We start from the raw sequence: 19747 nt of genomic DNA on the forward strand, positions 1-19747 counted from the left end.
CTTTGTTCTGCATAAAATAACACTGCTAAATGGGTAAATCACATTAAAATTTTGAACAAAAACTTGTAGAGAGATTGATTCTAAGTCAAATGGTAAGAATAGTCCGCAGATACCAAATACAAAACGTAAATATTTGAGGTTTATTAAAAACAAAATGTATCAATATGAGACAGATCTTAACTAGGTATTAAACGAAACAATTATTCAATATTACAAAACAAAAGAATTTAATTTTTTTTTTTTTTTGGAAAATTACAAATAAAAAACAAATAATAAAACCGATTTACAAACTATTAACGAGGTGCACCAGTTGATAGATTCGTCACGTCCAATCCACTTAAAAAAAGTCGCATTTAGGTGTTGACTAACTGCTAGAGAAAAGTGTGGTGTTGCACTCCCCACCCTTTTTGCTGGATCTCTACGTTCATGAAATAAGAGAAAAATCTTCCAATAGATCTGGCAAATTATTCTGAAAAAATTTTTAACTATGAAGGACTAGAAACATTCTCATTGTCCGAAATTTTTTTTGCCTATAATACCGCACCAAACGTTTACGTAGAACCTGTGTTGGTATCCAATTTCGACGGTGTCGAGTGGATTTTTGTGACGCCATACGTGACTGTTTTTGAATTAAGAATTCCACTTCGAGTAAATATGACTTCGTGGGTAAATAAAATAAACTTTGTCTAGAATCCAGTGATAAAAATTTAAACATACAGCAAGATCTTTTGAACGTAAAATTTGTACCTTTTTTAGATTAAAAGGATGGAGTTTATCTTTTCAATGTATTCACCATACCTTACTTTAAACTACTGGTGTTAAATCAGTGTGATAAAAAATTCTTTTGTTACTGATGCCCGGGGTACGTTCAATGTGCTAAATTACGTTTTATTTTCCCCGATAGGATGTTAGTTTTTTGTTTTAGTTTATAAATAATTTATTTTTGTTTTTTTGTCACTGTTTATTTCTCTAAAATATTTAATTCTTTTGTTTTGGTAATATAATATTAATTGGTAATTTTAATACTGAAGTTCTGTACAAGTCTTGTCTACAACTTTTATGTATTTAGACCCAACGTTATTTACGCCACATATAAAATAGGATGTTTTTCGATCCCAACCTTTTGTCTTTTACTCCTTGTTTCTCGAAAAATACAAGGAATACAGTTCTAAAGTTTACAGTTTAATTTGGATGAGATCTCATGTAACCAATAAATTTACCCCTTAAATCGGATCTCAAGAATTACAGCCCGGCTTAACTTTACCGAACGTATAGAAATCAGTGGGACCTCTTTCGCCAGCCTGCCTTTGACAATGAAGGGTTTCTGAAACTATGTTTATATGAACTTTCTTCTTTATTTTCACCAGTAGAAATCCTGATATTTTATTACATTCTTCATGAATTTCCTACATAATAACGCTTTTTAGATTTTTTTAGCACTAGTTTATTGTTACAGAATCTTATATTTACCCTCAAGAAACTGTATCCGGAAGAAATTATTATTAATCATTCAATTTTTTTGATTTTATTAACTAAAAGGGATTTTCTTTTAGATTAAGCGTATTTTAAATTTTTTATTTTATATTACTTCTTAACTTTTGGTCCTTATGTTTTAAATAAATTATAATAAAGGTTAATTTAAAAACAAAACGATGAATGTAGAACTTTCTAAATATAGTTTCAATAGAACAATCATTTCAAAAGTGGAGTCTAGGTTACCTTCAATAATATTTTCGGATCATTTTATTTGCGTTTTCAAGTAAAAACTAACTTGAGCATTCGTTGAAAAAATCTGTTTATCTTTAACATCTATCATTAATTAATGACGATGTATTATCACTTTTTTCTTCGAATAGTTCACCTTTCATCACGTTAGATCATTTATACATCTGCGGTTGTTTCTTTTTTTCTGTTTTTCTATCTGCCCAATACCAGTTCATTCTTTCTGATGTCTCTTTCCTTCGTTCTTCAGAAAGTTCAGCTCTGTTGTTCTTGCGTTTTGGCACTTCTTAGAACTTTTTAATTTTATCTCTGTTGTTTCTGTTTAGCCACCGGAACCACTGTAAGGTATTAATTCAGAGAATGAATCAGGATGATATGTATAAATATAAATGAAGTGCAGTCTTGTACAGTCTCAGGTCGACTATTCCTGAGATGTGTGATTAATTGAAACCTAAACACCAAAGAACACCGGTATCCACGATCTAGTTATCAAATCCGTATAAAAGAACTGCCTTTACTCGAATTTGAACCTTAGAACTCTCAACTTCGAAATCAGCTGATTTGCGATGAAGAGTTTACCACTAGATCAATCCGCTAGGCATTTTATTTCCATATTTATTTTTCATATTTTAATATTCTTTTTAAAATTTCTATTTTTCTTGTAATTTCTTCAGTTACCTTCATTCTTGTAGGTCTTCTTGGACTTGTGTGTACCATTTGCCTTTAGTTTTTTTTTTTTTACTTTGTACGAAATCAAAAATTTGTTTAGTCAATCTACTGTTATTCTTTCTAAATAAATGGGAGTAAAATGCAGTTCGTCTTTTCCTTACAGTTCTGACAATTTTAGTATAAAGTTTATTATTTGAGATTAATTTTGCCTGATTATTTTTAAATTTATGACCTAAAATTTTTCTTATAACTTTACTATGTTTTTTTTTTCTAGATATTCTATTACAATTTTATTGCAAGTCTTAGGGTTTCTGCCGTATAGAGTGCTTCCGGCTTATCACAATTTATAGAGTGATATTTTTACAATTTTTTTTATTTTATTGTTGCATGAGTAATAAAGGATTATTATATGATGTTTTTTTAATTTTTTTTTATAAATAATAGAAAAAGATACCAGATCATTATACGTATCGAATAGAGACTAATTAAATTAAATACATAATGCTTACTCTAGGTGGTCAGTAAATAACCTAATTTTTTTTTAACCTCCAAGACCACCGTTAGGTATTGCTTCAGAGGATGAGATGAATGACAATTTTTTAGCGTGTGAAAATGCCATGCCTAACCGGGATTCAAACCCGGGACCTCTGGATGAAAGGCCGAGACGCTACTATTTGCGCCCGAAACCTAATAATATAAACCTTAGTAAAAATTGTTATAATGTAACTTAAAAGCCGTACAGTATACATTTCATACAATAATACAGTTAAATTATATATATATATTTTTTTTTTTAAAGCTACCAACTTTCATTATGATGAGTTATTTTTAACTAAATTGGCATAACTTCATTTAAGAAGTTCTTAATGAAATACATAACATAGAAACTCTTTTTTTTTTAATTTAATTGAAAAGAAAACTGCTGTCTATTATCAGAATGTAGTTGATACTTATTTTTATCTATAATTTATTTATGATCACAGTAATCATAAAATAAGTGATAATTTGCGTTTTATAGAGCAACAAAATTACTTTTTTTTATTAACAAAACATAAAATATCAGTTAATAGCAACTATCACCAGTTTATATAAAATGTAATAAAAACATTTACCTCAGTTATACAAAGTTAAAATGATTCTATTAACGTTTTACACAATTATTATGATACATCATTAACATTTATAATTTTAATAACGTTAAATCAGCTGAATTACCTCAAATACAATAATATTTGGAAATTTCTTGATGGTCTATTTAGCTCGAAAGAAGGCTTGGTAATTATACCATAAAAAGAATTCTATTTCAATCTAATTCCATATTTATGTTGAGACGCTTTCTAAAGATTTAAAGGAAGTATTATTAAACTTTGATTAAATTCTTAATAAATTATTGAAAAAATTTAAATCTTGTTTTATTTATAAGTAAATAATAGTATTTAAGATAATAATAGGAATAATATCCACAATAACATGTAATTTTTTATTCAACAATAAAAAAATGTTCAAAGAGTTACATAACTTCCTTGTTTTATCGTTAACATAGATTTTTCAAATACATCAATGGGATTTTAATTAAATTATTTTTACTTAAAATCGATTAAATAAATTATGAGATACAAATAGGAAACGATTTTGGGAAATCGGTTTCTATAGGTTTCTGACAATATTTCACTAGCTGATACCGAATGTATGTTACCTCATGAAAAGATTTTCAACCGGGCACATTACCCTTGTAAGGAAACATTTTAATTAAAATTTGTACGTTAAAATAAAATATTTTAAATATATTAGAAAAAAATAATAGATGTGAAATTGGGTGCCATCTTACCCTATATTTTTAGGGGTACATCCCAAACCCCGTAGAGGAAGACAAACAACTCATGACGATTCCGGTCGCTACACCACCACCTCGTTCATAGCCCTGATGGGCTTTAACGGAGATCGTCTTTTTACCCTCTAACTACCATCTAACTGATATCAGACGGGCCTCAGTCGGATATCATCGATGTAAATGCCTCAGCAGACACCGATTTTTAGCTCAGCCTTTGCCTTCGCTGCTGTCTTCTCACTTCTGTTCTACGACGTTGCCCTCTGAACTACCTAGCCGAGTTCCTGGAAGCACAAACCCCGCGCCTAATCCAATACTTTAAATCTAACTATAAGCGACTGTAAGTGTTTCATAATCTGCAGGAGTACAGACTGGAAATAATGAAGTCTGACAATTTTATTCCTGTTTTCACGAATAATTTCTGCGTTCCACTTTTACAATTTTTCATACCGCACCAGCTGTTCAATCGATTTGAATAAATGAGGAGTCATTTTTTCACGACAAAAAGCTTAAAATATCTATCTAATTGTTTAGATTATTCAAAGGAAAATGTTTAAACTTATTCATTTTACAGAAAATATATGTGTAGATGTGTTTTTACATCCTTAGAATATCTTAATACGTTCTTGAGATATACATTTATACAGGAAAACTAAAATGGTGAACAAAGGGAAAATACTTGTAAAGCGAGAGGGAATTATCTATATGATGTTTTTTGTTTATTTTTTATGTTCTTAATTAGCCTGTCAAAAAATTCGACCTGTTATTAAATTTGATTCTGCCAAATTTCAAGTATTTTAATCGACGGGTTTTCAATATATTATGTGAAAACTGATTAGAAATAATTGGAATATCCTCTTATCTTTAATTCCGAATAACTTAAAATTTTGGAATTTGAAAAAATTTAATGTTAATTTTCATGGAATTAAAGATTAATCTTTTACAACCACATTCAAATAGTGAAAGATTAAAAATGGCGAAAAATATCTCCTCCTTTTTTAATCCTGTCTAAAATTTAATGCCATCAACGCTCTTATATAGAAAATTTTCGAAGAATTTATGTTGAGCTTTTCTGAAATTATTAATAAAAATGCAAGCCAAAGCATACGTGCATATCCCAGAAATTTCTATTCGTTATTTTCTTTTTTTTTTACTTTTTTTAGATTCAGGGGATAGAAAAACATAAACAGTCGCAAAAAAACCACGACACCGAAATTTTAGAACGACTATTTATATATTTTCCCATTATATAGCTGCTATATAGCAACAATACAGTTATTGCCGGAAAAGTAGCACATACTTAGTTCACATTTAAAAAACTACTTTTGGTATGCGTTTTCTTTAATATACTCTTTTGCGATAATATATTTAATTAGCAACTGTGAAATATTTCAGAATATCTAAATAGTGTTTTAATTATAAGCTTCTCAAAATCCATTACCAATTCTTTAGGAGAACATGTGGGACAATAATTTTTTCAACCCTCGAAAAAATAATATACTAGTAGAAAACTGCGAATGGTATTACGTTTATTTCAAAGAGAAATACGAAGACAATGTACTTTACAAAAAGCACACAATCGTTATTTATGAGCTTAAAAAAAAATAATTTGAAAACTTGAATACGTTTTATTAAATATTTTATCAAATAAATTTAATAAAAATAAACTGCAATTAGATAACGGGTTGTGAAATTAATCACAAAAAGGGAGAATATTTACTTCCAAACGAGAATACTAAGTGATTATATTCTGTATTCATTTTGGTTCAGAGCTAACACGCTTTGTTGTCAATTTTTAAAGTTTAATTCAAAATTATTGAAAAATTAGAAGGAAATATTACACAAAAAGAACAATATTGATGGCCAATTATTTCCCCAACGTTTTTCAAGTATAATTTAGCTTGATGATTAAAAAAGAATAAAGAAAATAATACCTTTCTATATTTATTATGTTTATTTTTTATTAATTTTCTACGTTTGGTAAAATATAGATTTTTTCTGGAAAATTATATAAAAATGTTATCATTATATATTTAACTATCCTTTTTCAGGATAGTTAAATATGTAACTACTAAATACATAACCTTTCACATTCGTTTGCATTCTCGATTATTTCCAGCTAAATTTTCTAAATCTTACTAACTTTTATTTTTTTTTAGAATGTCTAAAATTTTAACTCTTTTTATCTCTATTTTATGCCTTCTATTGATTCTTTTATAACTGTTTTATTTAATCCTTCTTTCTCATGATATTTCCAAACCAGTTAGCTTTCCAATTTTGAATTATTCTGTTTAAGTATATGTTCTTTTTCACTGTAATAACCATCCATTTAATCTACTCAAACCTCCTTCTTGGCCACTTTACAGATCTTTTTTCTTTGTCAATTCTAAGAAAAACATTCCTTCTATGTATTTGCCTCCCTTGATTCACATCCGTACACAAGAACATTTCAAACATAACATTTTGCAATACTCTTCTTAAATTCTTAACTCAACTACTACTCAACTACTTTAAATCCTTTTTTTCTCTTTTAACCCTTCCTTAGCCATCGCTATCCTTGTTGTTCGTTTTCAATTTTACAATTTTCTATTAAGTTGAACAAGTAAAAGTATCTGTACGTTTTATATTCAATTCTTTCTTTTTTTCAAATATTTATTGATTCATCTTACCCTCAATACTTTATTTTTCCTGGTATTTATTTTCTTACCATATTCTTTCATCTGATTTCTAATTTTTACATGGCTTGTTGAATATTTTTCGATTCATATATTAAAAAATTTTCTAATTCATAAAAAGTTATATAATTTATTCTTCTTCATCATACAATTATTCTTTCATTTTATTTTATTATTTTTTTTATTTTAACTTAAAAACATATATACTCAATAAAATTTGATTAAAGGTCGCATTATTCCTCTTTTGATGTTAATCACTCAAAATGGGAATAATTTTATTTTTATATCTGCTTTCTGATTCAAGTATTTTTCTACGAAAAATAATGTTGTACGCTGTGCTACCAATACGCACTGGTTTCTGGATATTTCTATTAGTTTATCCCATTTGACTCGGCAAAAACTGTTTTCATATCTGCAAAACAGTAATAGGTTAGTATACCAATTACTTTTCTTTTAAGCCATCTTAAATTTTTCGTATGTTACATTTTAGAACAGATTTTTTTCTTCTAGTAAAGAATAAGCCTTTTTTTTCATTTCCCCCATCCCCGGAGCTGGACCCGCAACTAAGCATAAACTCAGCTCCGAGGGGCTAAGACCACTATCTGATACCACTGCTGTCAGACATAACTTTGATACCACTGCTGTCAGACAAAACTTCCTGCACGGTGACTCTAAACCATCCCCGCCTGCAGGATCTCCGACTCGTAACAGGAGAAAATTCCTCCTCATCGATCGGGACGTGGCGCTCAAATCCAGCTGGATCTGCCATATCAAGTAAATATAATGCAAACACATATCAAGTGATAAATATACGTTATAAAAAAATAATTTAAATAAAATTATTTTTATAAAATTCGACTCGATAGACCATATTAGCTGAAGGTAAACAGAGATCTAAACTGTGCTTGATTAAATCAATAGTGCGTAAGCAAGAAAGCAGTTCTTGGTTACGGTTGGTAAATACCAGCAAACAATAAAACGAACAAAAAAAAACCGAAAAACAACTAAATAACAACACAAAACCCTAGGAAAAGCTTCAAAACACAGACCGCGAGAGAAACACTTGCGAATACATCCACAGCTGATCTGTATTTTTTTAAAAAATAAATCTTGGTTACAAAATTCTTGCTTTAAAATTAAAATAACTTGAAGCCGGCCTTTGTGGCATAAGTGTAGCGTCTCAGTCTTTCTCTCACAGGTCCTAGGTTCAAATTCCGGTCGGGCATGTCATTTTTCATACACTAAAAGTTTCCATTTGGGCTAAAGGACCACAGCAGTCGATTCCCGTACAACTCAAAAAAACATATCTTTCAATTTTCAATAACACTAAAGTAAAATAAAAATGTTTATAAGCTTTTTTTTTATTCGATATGTTTTCTTTACTTATTCACAATTTTATTTACAAAGACGAAGTCAGGGATAATATTTATTAATAAATGATAACCGCGTTACCGATAAATAATCAAATTTATACTGATGTTCTTGTATTATGTTAACCCTAAATTTGTTCCGAATGGCTGGGAAGAAAGCGTTTTCATTATATCGAAAATCTTATTTAATTACTTCTAACAATATTTAAATCTATCCAATGTTTATCCAATGTAATAAATTTTAAAGAAGTAAGGGTGTCACATAATAACCAAGCTCCTTGGGTTTTCTTTTCTTTTTCTTCAGTAGAGTATTTTAAATTACATGTTTAATTTATTCATCTTATATAAAGTTTTCCATTATTTTGTAGTATTATTTATATAAATTGTATTAAAATACAATAGACGTTTTTAATTTATCACAAACAAATACAAATATAATTATAAGTAGTAAGAAATTATTTTAAATATATTTTAGAATGAAATTTGTAAATAAGACATAGAATTTTATTAAATTAACTGTATTTACTTTCATATACTCGTTGTTTTAAGTTATTTTTAAAACTACATACAAGCACATAACTAATGGAGGAAGAATTCTGTACTGTACTTCTGTAACAGATTTCGTTCAAATAAAATAGAATTCATTTAACTTTTTACATACCCTACTGTAACTTCTGACAATTTCAAAAATATCATTTTAAGATGCCAACATACTCATGGATAAATTAAAATAAAAAAATGATTGTATTATTTAGCATTTATAATTAAAAATAAACCTGTTTCTTAATTTTAAGTTAATTTAAACGGAAATTAAATTATAATTTTATAATACATATTATTTTATCAAAATATTTAATACTACAATCGTAAATGATTTCAGTTTCTCGTTTCTGAAGGTAATACTTTGTATTATTATAATAATTTCTTTATTATTAATATTTTTAAATTATATTATTAGATAACGTTAAAAAATGACGAAAAATATTTTTAAAATGGCGGAAGAACTTTCATTTTTCTGAGGAAATAGCAAATAAAATAGATTGAAATGAATGGTTGATAACATTCAAAATATTTTTCCTCTTTATCTGATGCATAACGATTACCCTAATGGATGTTTGTGACTACGTTTCCACCTTTTTCTGATTCATTGACGAGTCTATTATTAGAAAGTCATTCATTTTGATTTTTTTCTAATTTATTTTCAATTTTTACTTTCCTGGTATCATAACAAAAAAGTATGATTAATTGACAAAAAATAGGGGGGTTGTTTTTTTCTTTTTTTGTATTTCTCGACTTTTCATTAGCCAGGAACCCAAAAAAAATAAAAGTAATGGAAATAATGTTCGTCTGTACGTAAGTATATACGTATTTTGTACGTACATGGGCGTGTTTGAAACTTAATTACTTTTGACTTCATAAGCCGATTTTGATGAAATTTTGTAGACTCGTGCAAATGGATTAATTTATTAGTAAAATGTTGGGGTATCTTTAGAGAGGGGGTTTGGGGGTAAATTTATCAAACATAGCCCAATTTATATTGAGTGCAGTAAATGCTTGCATGCTCATAATTTTTAAACTAATTTTCCTTCAACAATCCCCCTTCCGCCAAAATCTAAAAAAGCTATTTTTTTTATTTTTTATTAATGCATGGTGAGAAATTACCTCATTGGACGTCAGATGATCTATAGACTGCATGTTGGGTATTTTGATAAGAACCTCGATAAAGGGATGCCACAGGGATCGGTCCTTGGACCGACCCTCTGGAACATGGCTTATAATGGAGTGTTTCGGGTTGTTCTCCCACAAACGTTAAATTATTTGACTACGCAGATGATATAGCGTTGCTAGTGGAGGCGGAAACAAGTTATGAGGCTGTAGGCAAAATAACTGAGTCGTATACAAGGATTAGTGAGTGGATGGCTGGGATAGAACTGGAGTTGGCTCCTGAAAAGACGAAGATGGTGGTGATCTCTGCCGCCAGAAGGAGGCCAACATTACGTCTGATCCTTGATAGCAGAGAAATTGTGTCTCAGATGGCTATAAAATACTTGAGAATCTGGGTTGTCTCCAGACTAAGATTTAGTACTCACGTACTACGGGCTTGTGAGAAGGCGGAGAAAACGAGAAGGGTTATTGCTAGCCTACTCCCGAATACAAGAGGGCCCTCCCAACATAGGAGGCAATTGCTTACTGGTGTGGTCTATTCAGCCCTGCTATATGGCGCCGAGTAGTGGACAGGCATTATTAGATTTGCCAAGTATAGGGGTAAATTGGAATCCATCCGTACGAGGTGTTGCATCAGAGTAGCGGCCGCCAATAGGACGGTGTCCAGGGAGGTGGTTGTGGTGAATGCTGGATTCCCGTCTGTAGACTTGACGATAATGTGGCGTAGCAGAACTACGGAACTGAGAACACTCTCATTAGAGAAAAGGAAGCGTTCTGCTGAAGAACTAGAAGAAGAGATCACACAAACATGACAAGAGCGGTGGGATCAAACCACGAAGGGTAGGTGGACCCACCGCCTTATTGGTGTCATCAGGGAGTGGTGCCGGAAGACCCATGGCACGCTTAAGTTTTGAGTTACCGCAATTCCTGGCGTGCCATGGGGTGTTAAGGTCTTATTTGTATAGATTCGGGCTAGATCAATCTGAAAACTGTCCGGAGTGCGAGGTGGAAGAGACCCCCCAACATGTTTTTTGTGTCCGCGATTCGCCATAGAGCGTAGAGAGATGCTTGGCAATCTGATACGTGAGCACATGTTTCGCCCTGAAGATACCCTACGAGTCCTATTACAAGGTGAAGCACAGTGGAAGACTGTGGAAAGATTCGTTAGGAGGATCATGAGGAAGCTCCAATTATATGAGGAGTCCTGCAGAGGAGAATGGCGCCGGAGAGCGCGGGGGCGAACAGGTCCTCGGCTAAGTATCTAGAGGGCCTCCCGTACGTTTGGGGGTTGCCTGGGTGCGATGAGGCCGGGGACACTTTGCTCGTGCGTCTGATGGTGGCTACTGATAAGTGGTGTGACTATTTAAGATTTCTGTCTTGACGGCTGTGTGGGTGTTTAAAGCGTGAGTGTTGTGGATGTTAGTAGCTTGTTCTGTTTTCTGCAGGTTCTTGTGTGTTGTTGTTGTCGGTGGATGCATTTGACGTGCTGTAAGTGTTACTTCCAGTAGTGTTGTTTATGTGGTGTGTGACATTGTTGCATTGTTATAACTGTGTGTGTGTGTGCGATTCCCCCTTCTTCTGATAAAATGTTTTTACATTTCATCTTTGAAATGAAATGTTTTTACATTTCATTTTTACATACGCCCTTGGTTATAACTGGTGGAACCTGTCAGCGAGTCCAACACTGCTTAGGCATTCGTAAATTGAGTTCCTCCACCTCTATAAAAAAAAAACTAAGTGCAAAAAAACGTTTGGGCAAAATCGGGTGTAGGGTAGCATAAAAATATAAATTTTTAGATTTCTCAAACCTTTTTTTGGTTTATACTTAAACTTTTAATATTATTAACAGTTTAAATAATAGGTTTTTAGTATTATTATTACAATAAAATTTTATCATAATTCACCCCCACCCCCCAAAAAAATCTTCGGTAACGTTTTAATAATTTTACCTTTATTACTTAATGAAATTTTTTTTTTAGTTTTTTATATTTAACATAATAAACGTAAAAAAATCAAACACTTTTCTTGGAACGGGATTTTGTAGGTGAGGGAATAGAAAAAGTTAAAAAATTCCGATCCTTTGAATTTCAAAACTTTTTTTGGTTTATTTAAACATTTAATGATAATTTTACAATAAAACTTCATCATAAATTATCCCCACCCCTTAAAAGAATCATAGATATTTTTTTCAGGTATAAAAATTTTGTCCACTATTAAAAATAAATAATCAATGGTAAGAAAGTACTTTGGTGTCATTTTTTCTTTAAATATTTTTTTTAATTAATCGGTCAATAAATGTATGCTTATACAGTTTTCCCTCAATTACTCTTCTAATGATATCCCACCAGCCAGTTACTTCTTCCTTTCCCTTAAAAAAAATTAGCAACTAAGATTGTTCTAATGTCCTAAAATTTTCGATATTCTAAATCTTATAGTTATATAACTGTTCGTAAGTTTATCCATTGACTTATGGTACCCATTATTAATTTAAAACATGGTAATACGAAATTTGTACAAACCATCAAAACCCTTACTCAATGCTTTCAGGAGCTTTGCAAAAAATTGCAACAAATTTACTCTTAAACAAAATTTATAATAAATGTTTCGACGCATACGCACTGCAGCAGTCTATATTAGATTCGTTGTCCTATAATATTCATGGAGAATTTTTTTGATGTGCCACAGAAGTATATAAATTGATTTATTTGTGTTAGTACTGATGAGCATGTTTTGGATGAACGAAGAATATAATTTTTTTCAAAGCAAATAATTTACATAATAAAAACAAGATATTTACGAAATGGCAAATAAATAATTTTAGTAAACGTTGATTTTATTATGTTTCCCTGAAAAGTATACAAATATTCTCGTATCTTTCTCACGTATTTCTTATTAAAAGTTTCTCAACATATTATTTATTTTCAAAAGATTGTTATGAAGTAGTTCATAAATCAGTATTTAAACTCTAAATTAATGCGGAAATGTTTTCCTATCGAACCGATTATTTCATTATGGTTGTTTCAAAAGCGGTAACGGAAACTAGTAGCAGTTAAAATACTGAACATGGTTATAACGCTGGTCTATTTTATGAGAAAGGAGGAAGTCCAGTTAGAGTCTAACGGTCAAAGTGTGGGAGAGAGAGACTGATAATAGGAAATCAATAAAGCAATGAATCAGCTCCTAGCTGGGCAGTTTCTTCACCGGAGATTAACGGTAGCCCTGTATTGCTCATACGATACGGGCTATAACACCTGTTCAACAAAAGCTAATCATGTTTCTCTAAAAGCATTCCAAGAATTTAGGAAAAATCTCAGCTTCTGTTTAAAACTGTAGCTATTCCGCAAATTATTGTAAATTGAAAGCAGTTTTTGTAATAAAATTAAATCGTATGCAAATACAAATACATTGTCATTATTAATTAATATAAAATAATTATTTAAAAATATTTCTTTAGGTGAAATGCTAAAAGTTAATTTTTTTAAATTTATCTGCATTTATTTAATTATACGATTCAAAATATGTCAATTAAAAATAAATATATATAGAGATAAATATTTGAAGTTAGTGTGTGTCCTTTCAAGCACGGTTTTATTATAAGTTAGCCGATTAATGATACTTCTTTATTGTTAAATTGTGTTGGGTGGTCCCTCGTGCTAATCTTATGACGTAGGCTTGATATATTAACCAGCATATAAATTTAAGTTGTATACTAAAACATCATACATAAAAGAATCTCTTGTGCTTAAAAAAAATACCTACAAAATCATTGGTAGGGTACGGCCATAACATTCTAATTAAACAAAATTTATACAGTTTTTTAATATCAAATAAGTGTACTATATTAAAACTTAATAGAAAATACATACAAAAATTGAAAGTTGCTTAAAATAATAAGAATGGTAGAAACACATTGTTCTTCCCTTAAATTCATAGCATTTATACTATAAAATATTTATCTAGTTAAATAACATTAGCAACGTGATTTTATGATAAATTTTTGATTCGGGCTTTGAAATAAGCATAAATAATAATAAGATTTCATTTTATGAAAATGATAAATGTGTATATGAGAACATTGTGTTTTAGTGTACATAGTGTATTTTTAAGGTAATTAAGTGATATTTGTATAAAACGGCTTATTTTCTTAATTAATTAATGTATTTTTTTTATTTATACAGTAAAAACATGCTTAACCTCTCTTACAGTTACCGTAGATGATAATTTTATAGCGTGAAAAAATGTCACACCTGACCGGAATTTGAACACGGGACCTCTGGATGAAAGGCCGATGCTCTACTACTCACGCCACGAAGACTGGCAACAGTTTGTCTCAGTTTTTTTTTCCGTTTGACTGATTGGAGGTTTTAAACTTTATATCTAGCAACAGAAATTATTTGGAAGAAGTCCGTTCATTTCAATATAACTTTATTCTACTAAATTAAAAAATTTGTGAGAAATTTAATTTAAAATTTGAAGGAAAATTTACTTGAAATTCAGAAGAAGATTTACCTATAATTTGAACAAAGGTGTGGTAGAAGTTTTAAGGTTTAAAATTAAGTAAGGCAAGCTCTGATGTAGAAAGGAATGAGTTAATGATGTAGTCTGTCTTTCACTACTTTTTAGCTTTTATACGGAAAAATTAGTTCAGAAATTGAAAAAAAATATGATTTAAAAAAGATTTAATGAAGTATCCATGAAGAAAACATATTTTTTATTTATTATCCAATGACGTTATTCTTTTACAAGAATATAAAAGTAAAATTATGAATTTCAGACAAAGTAAGGAAGAGATAGAAAGTAAACAAACTCAAGAAAGGAGCCTTTTTATGTAGTTAAAAAGTCTACTGGCATCTGATATAAATCTAAAAATTTCAAAGATTTTCTTAAAAATATTGGTTTGTATTTAGAATATCATGGTAAGGGACAATGGAAAACCAGAAAGGAATAAAATAGAGGCACTTAAATGAGCATTCACATGTTAAATAGAAGGATATTGAAAATTAGCTAAGGTGATAAATTCCAGATTAAGAGGTCTTAAGAAGAATTAAACAGTAGAAAACTTTGAGTTAGAATCTTGTAAAAAGATGCATTTTGATTTATTTAATTTGATTAAAAGAAGGATATATGAGAGATAAAAACCGCAGACTAAACCCAAACCGCAGACAAAGACTAGAAACAAAAAAATGAGAACGTAATTATGTAGTCAAAAAATTAGTGTAGAACAAAAACCCTTAATTAATGACTCAAAAGTAAAAAAAATGGCTGAAAAGCAAAGTAAGCGCATAAAACGATCTAAGTTTAATAGTTTAAAATAAAAGTAAATATTTGACCCATAAATTACTTCAAAATTACTATAACGTTTTTTAGGCCTGAGTCCAGAAATTGGGTGCTGAGGTCGTTGTAATATGATAGTTTTCCAAACGTAAAGTTTTAGTGGATTTTGAAGATTTTAGTGAAAACACATATTTTTCCCATTTATTGTGCCCAAATGCAAAACTTTCCCGCTATCAGCAAATCCTTTTTGTAATAAATAGATTATTCAGCACTTATAAAATTGTAAATTATAGCATTTATCAAACTGTAAGTGCTTACTTAAAAAAGCTTTACCAATTAAATTTGTGAAGATAAATTTATGAATTTGCTGTTTACATTCATATCATAAAATAGAGGTGATGAGTTAAAAAACTGAAAAAGCATGTTTGAACAAAGTAATTATTAAGCAAATGGAAAAAATAAACATGAAAAAATAAAGAAAGAAAGTTGACGAATGAAGTAGATTAAGGAAAAATGAACGAAGAAGTAAAAATAAAATAAATTATTTAAGGGTTATTTTTCTTTTAAGTGTATCAAATGCTGATAAATTTTATTCACTTACATTTCACTATATCGAAATATAAGTGAGTAAAATTTTATGTCACTTCTCCATAAAAGCAGTGACATAAAATTTATCAAGAAGCTTAGTCTATGTTTCCCGAAATATGTAAATACACAGTCTAAATGATAAAATATAAATGCTAATAAACCAGTATATCATTTTTCTACAGAACATACTTTGGATAATATTTTGTAGAATGATACAAGGTTTGTATCAAGAGTAAGTGTACTGATTTTCCTACGGACGAACAGGTAATGTAAAAAGGTCATTGATGAATAACAGCGCGTAGGTTAACCTTGGCTGCACGAGCATACTTGTTTCAACTGGATCGTTTGAGTCAGTCGCGCGCTACTGCTGTTGGTGTGTGGTCGTATTTTATGGCCTCGTTACGTTTGGGATGGAGGAAAATACTGAATGTTACTATATGAAATTTTGTGTGAAATTCAACAAGCCTGCCGCAGAAACATTACATTCTTTAACCAAAGCTTATGGAGATACCACTCTATCGAGAACTATGGTTTTTAAGTGGCACGGAGCCTTTCAAAGAGAGCCGAGAATATTTTGAAGACTCCCCTCGTTCTGGAAGACCAATCTCATCAACAAACGATTAAAATGTGGAAGTGGTGCGAGCTGTGCATTGTGCACAAAGAATTTGTACCTCCAGGACAGACTGTTTAAGGATGGAAGGCTTTTTACAAGGATGTCTTGGAAAGACTTCGAAAACGGGTCTGACAAATCCGAGCGGATATCGCATGACTGGATGCTGCACCACAATAACGCCACAGCTCACACTTTGTATATAATTCGAGAATTTCTGGCGAACAAAAACATTCTCCCACTTCCACAGCCTCACTACAGCCCAGATCTAGCTCTGTGCGATTTCTACCTCTTTCTTAAGTTGAAATTGAAGTTGAAGGGTCATCATTACGGGACAATGGAAAACATAAAAAAAAAACTGCAACCGATGAGCTACACACACTTAAGAAAAATGACTTCCGGTACTGCTATGAACAGTGAAAGAAACGTTGGAACCGCTGTGTAACTTTCCAAGTCATAATTTGATGGAGTTAACTTGTAATTTTAGGTAAGTTATAAAAAGTGATTAAATAAAAATTCAGTACACTTACTTTTGGGACAAACCTCGTATTATTATAATTAAAAATAATTTTGATAAAAACACAAATATATATTTTTTGCGTTCCTGAGCCCAAACGCAACGATTTCCTGGTATTAACAAGTTTCAACGCTGATATCTCTGATCTTTAATTTCCCATCAAAATCCTTAACATAATAAATAAATTATTTCGCACTTATTAGATTGTAGCGATTAAAATTTGTAAAATTCGCTGTTTATATTCATAATTTTTGAGATTAGAAATTAAAGATGTACGTTTCTACAAAGGAATTGCTAATTAAACAGAAAAAAAATTAAAAAAATCAAGAAAGAAAGTTGACGGATAAAGTACGTTATGGAAAAACAAACGAAGGAGTAAAATTGGAATAAGTTATTGAGGATTTTCTTCATCTAAATAAAAAAATTAGATAAAATTTTATTCACTTATATTTCATATATATATATATGTAGTAAATATGAAGAAGTTTAACAAGAAAAGAAATTTAACAGAGGCATATTTAAGTTTCCTGAAATATTTATTCCCACTAATTAATAAAATAACGCGTTTATAATTTTTTTTCTACAGAAAACTTTGAATAATCTTTTAGTAGAGTTATATTAATATAATTTTTTGGCTAAGTGAATTATTTTCTAAAATTATGTACCAATTCACATTTTTACACTCAAGTAAAGTTATGAAACGACCTGAGATTACCTAATCAATATCGGATGAACACGAAAGGAACCTTCTGGAAGCTATAAAACTATGATGGAAAAATTCAGAGGGCTGTCGTGTTTTGGAAGTGAACAGGCGGATGTGACGGTAATTTGAAAATGTCTGGAGTAGGGATTACCAGAAGCGGGGGTAGTATCGTGCCCCAATAAATTATTTACGACTTACCTTAAAAAATAAGCGAGCTCAAGAAAGAAAACGTAATGCACCACACCACCACCCTCACTACAGTATATCTTACTTTGATTCACCCCCTGCTATCCCACTCACCTCAATCTTTGTACTATATTTTTCATACTGTTTATTACATTGTGCTACAAAATTTATTTATTTATTTTCATTTAAATCTACTATTCCATTAAGAGAGGTATTTTCAAAATAAAATGTTTCAGTAAAAAAAGTTTAATAAAATATTAATTTTATAAACGCAATTATATTAAGTTTTAGCATTAAAGACACACTTTTTTTTAACTTAAATCTTTAGGGATTTCACAGAATTTTAAAAGTATTGACTAATCTTTTCCAAATGATTCTTAAACCAACAAGAAGAAAATAAACTAATAAAAATAGAAAAATAATAGTCATCTAATTTTAACTAAATTATATTTAACTGAAACTGCTGTAGAAAATAAAACATTTAATCTGATAATAAAAATAGAAAGTCTCTAATGACTTTAATTGATAATTCGACTATAAATAAATAAAAAAAAATATATAAATAGAAAAATTAATTAAAATAATAAAAATGATATAACGTATAAATTATTTAACAGTGTGAGGTAGCAGAAATAGGGATTTTGCTGTCAATGAATATCGGGGAGGGTATTTCGCATATAAAAATAATCTTTTTTTCTCATGAATCATTTTATATGCATATAAATATGCAAACAAAAAACAAATTGCTAATTTTTTCTTCTGTTTTTATTTTCCGTTATAACTATCCTATATAAAAAAACTGTATTGAAAATAAACGTATTAAATATGATAACAAAGAACCAACAATATAGATTTCCTCTTCCCTTTATTCTAATTTAAAAATTTTTCTTTTATAAAACAGAAGGAAAATATTTTCTAAAAAAAATATTATCGACAGACGAATGCTTTACATAAACTTAAGTTGTATTTTATATGCATAACTAAACAGAAAAATCTATTTATTACAATTAAATTATATACGAGTGTGTACATATATATACAATCTGTCCCCCGAAGTATACGATTTAGTATCACTCACCCAATATCCCATCGACCCTATTGAAACTTTACAGATCTTTAACGAAGGTTCTAAAAATGATCTGTGAAAATTTCATTAATCTGGGATTTATAAAAACAAAATGGCGGCTTTAAAATTAAACATCAATACAAATAAACCACTTTCACTTTCCCGCCTGTATAGCTGCATACACGGGAAATTATGGCAATCGGTCAAATTGGGCATATACGGGCTTGTTATCACTCAATCTCGTAAGAAAATCTGGCTCATATTTTTCTTATGGAAATGATATTTCTCAGTTTCGTTGTACTGTTAATGATCTTTATTACTTCTGAATTTGTATTCAGTTTTAAATCAGACTTTTAAATATTTTTAAATGTTTTCATCTTATTTATTGATACTAAAATTTTTCTACGGATTTTTGTTTCTTTATTATTCTCTTGCACTTATTTTGAACTAAAGGTGCATTTCTGGTGCACTCGGACCTTCAGGTTTGATTACCATGTTGTGATGTCTGACTTTGTTTTTTTACTGAAATGTTCTTTTTGTTGTAAATGTGTCTGTTGTATTGTGTATGTATATATATATATATACACGCGCACACACACACACACACACACACACACACACACACACACACACACACATAATTTTTATTTGTCCAATAGTATACGGTCAGTTAATTTTAATCAATATCTACATCTAATATTTTAATTCAATTATTATAATAGATAATTTGAAATCATTTTTAACATACTCGTGTATAATTATCAATTAATAAAAGTTGCTTCTTTCAAATAATTATTTGCTTTTATATAACTGAGGCTTAATATTTTTAATAACATATTTTTTCCACTTAAAAACAACCAATATACTTCTCAAT

This window comes from Lycorma delicatula, chromosome 2, assembly GCF_047948215.1.
Source record: "Lycorma delicatula isolate Av1 chromosome 2, ASM4794821v1, whole genome shotgun sequence".
Taxonomy (NCBI): Eukaryota; Metazoa; Arthropoda; class Insecta; order Hemiptera; family Fulgoridae; genus Lycorma; species Lycorma delicatula.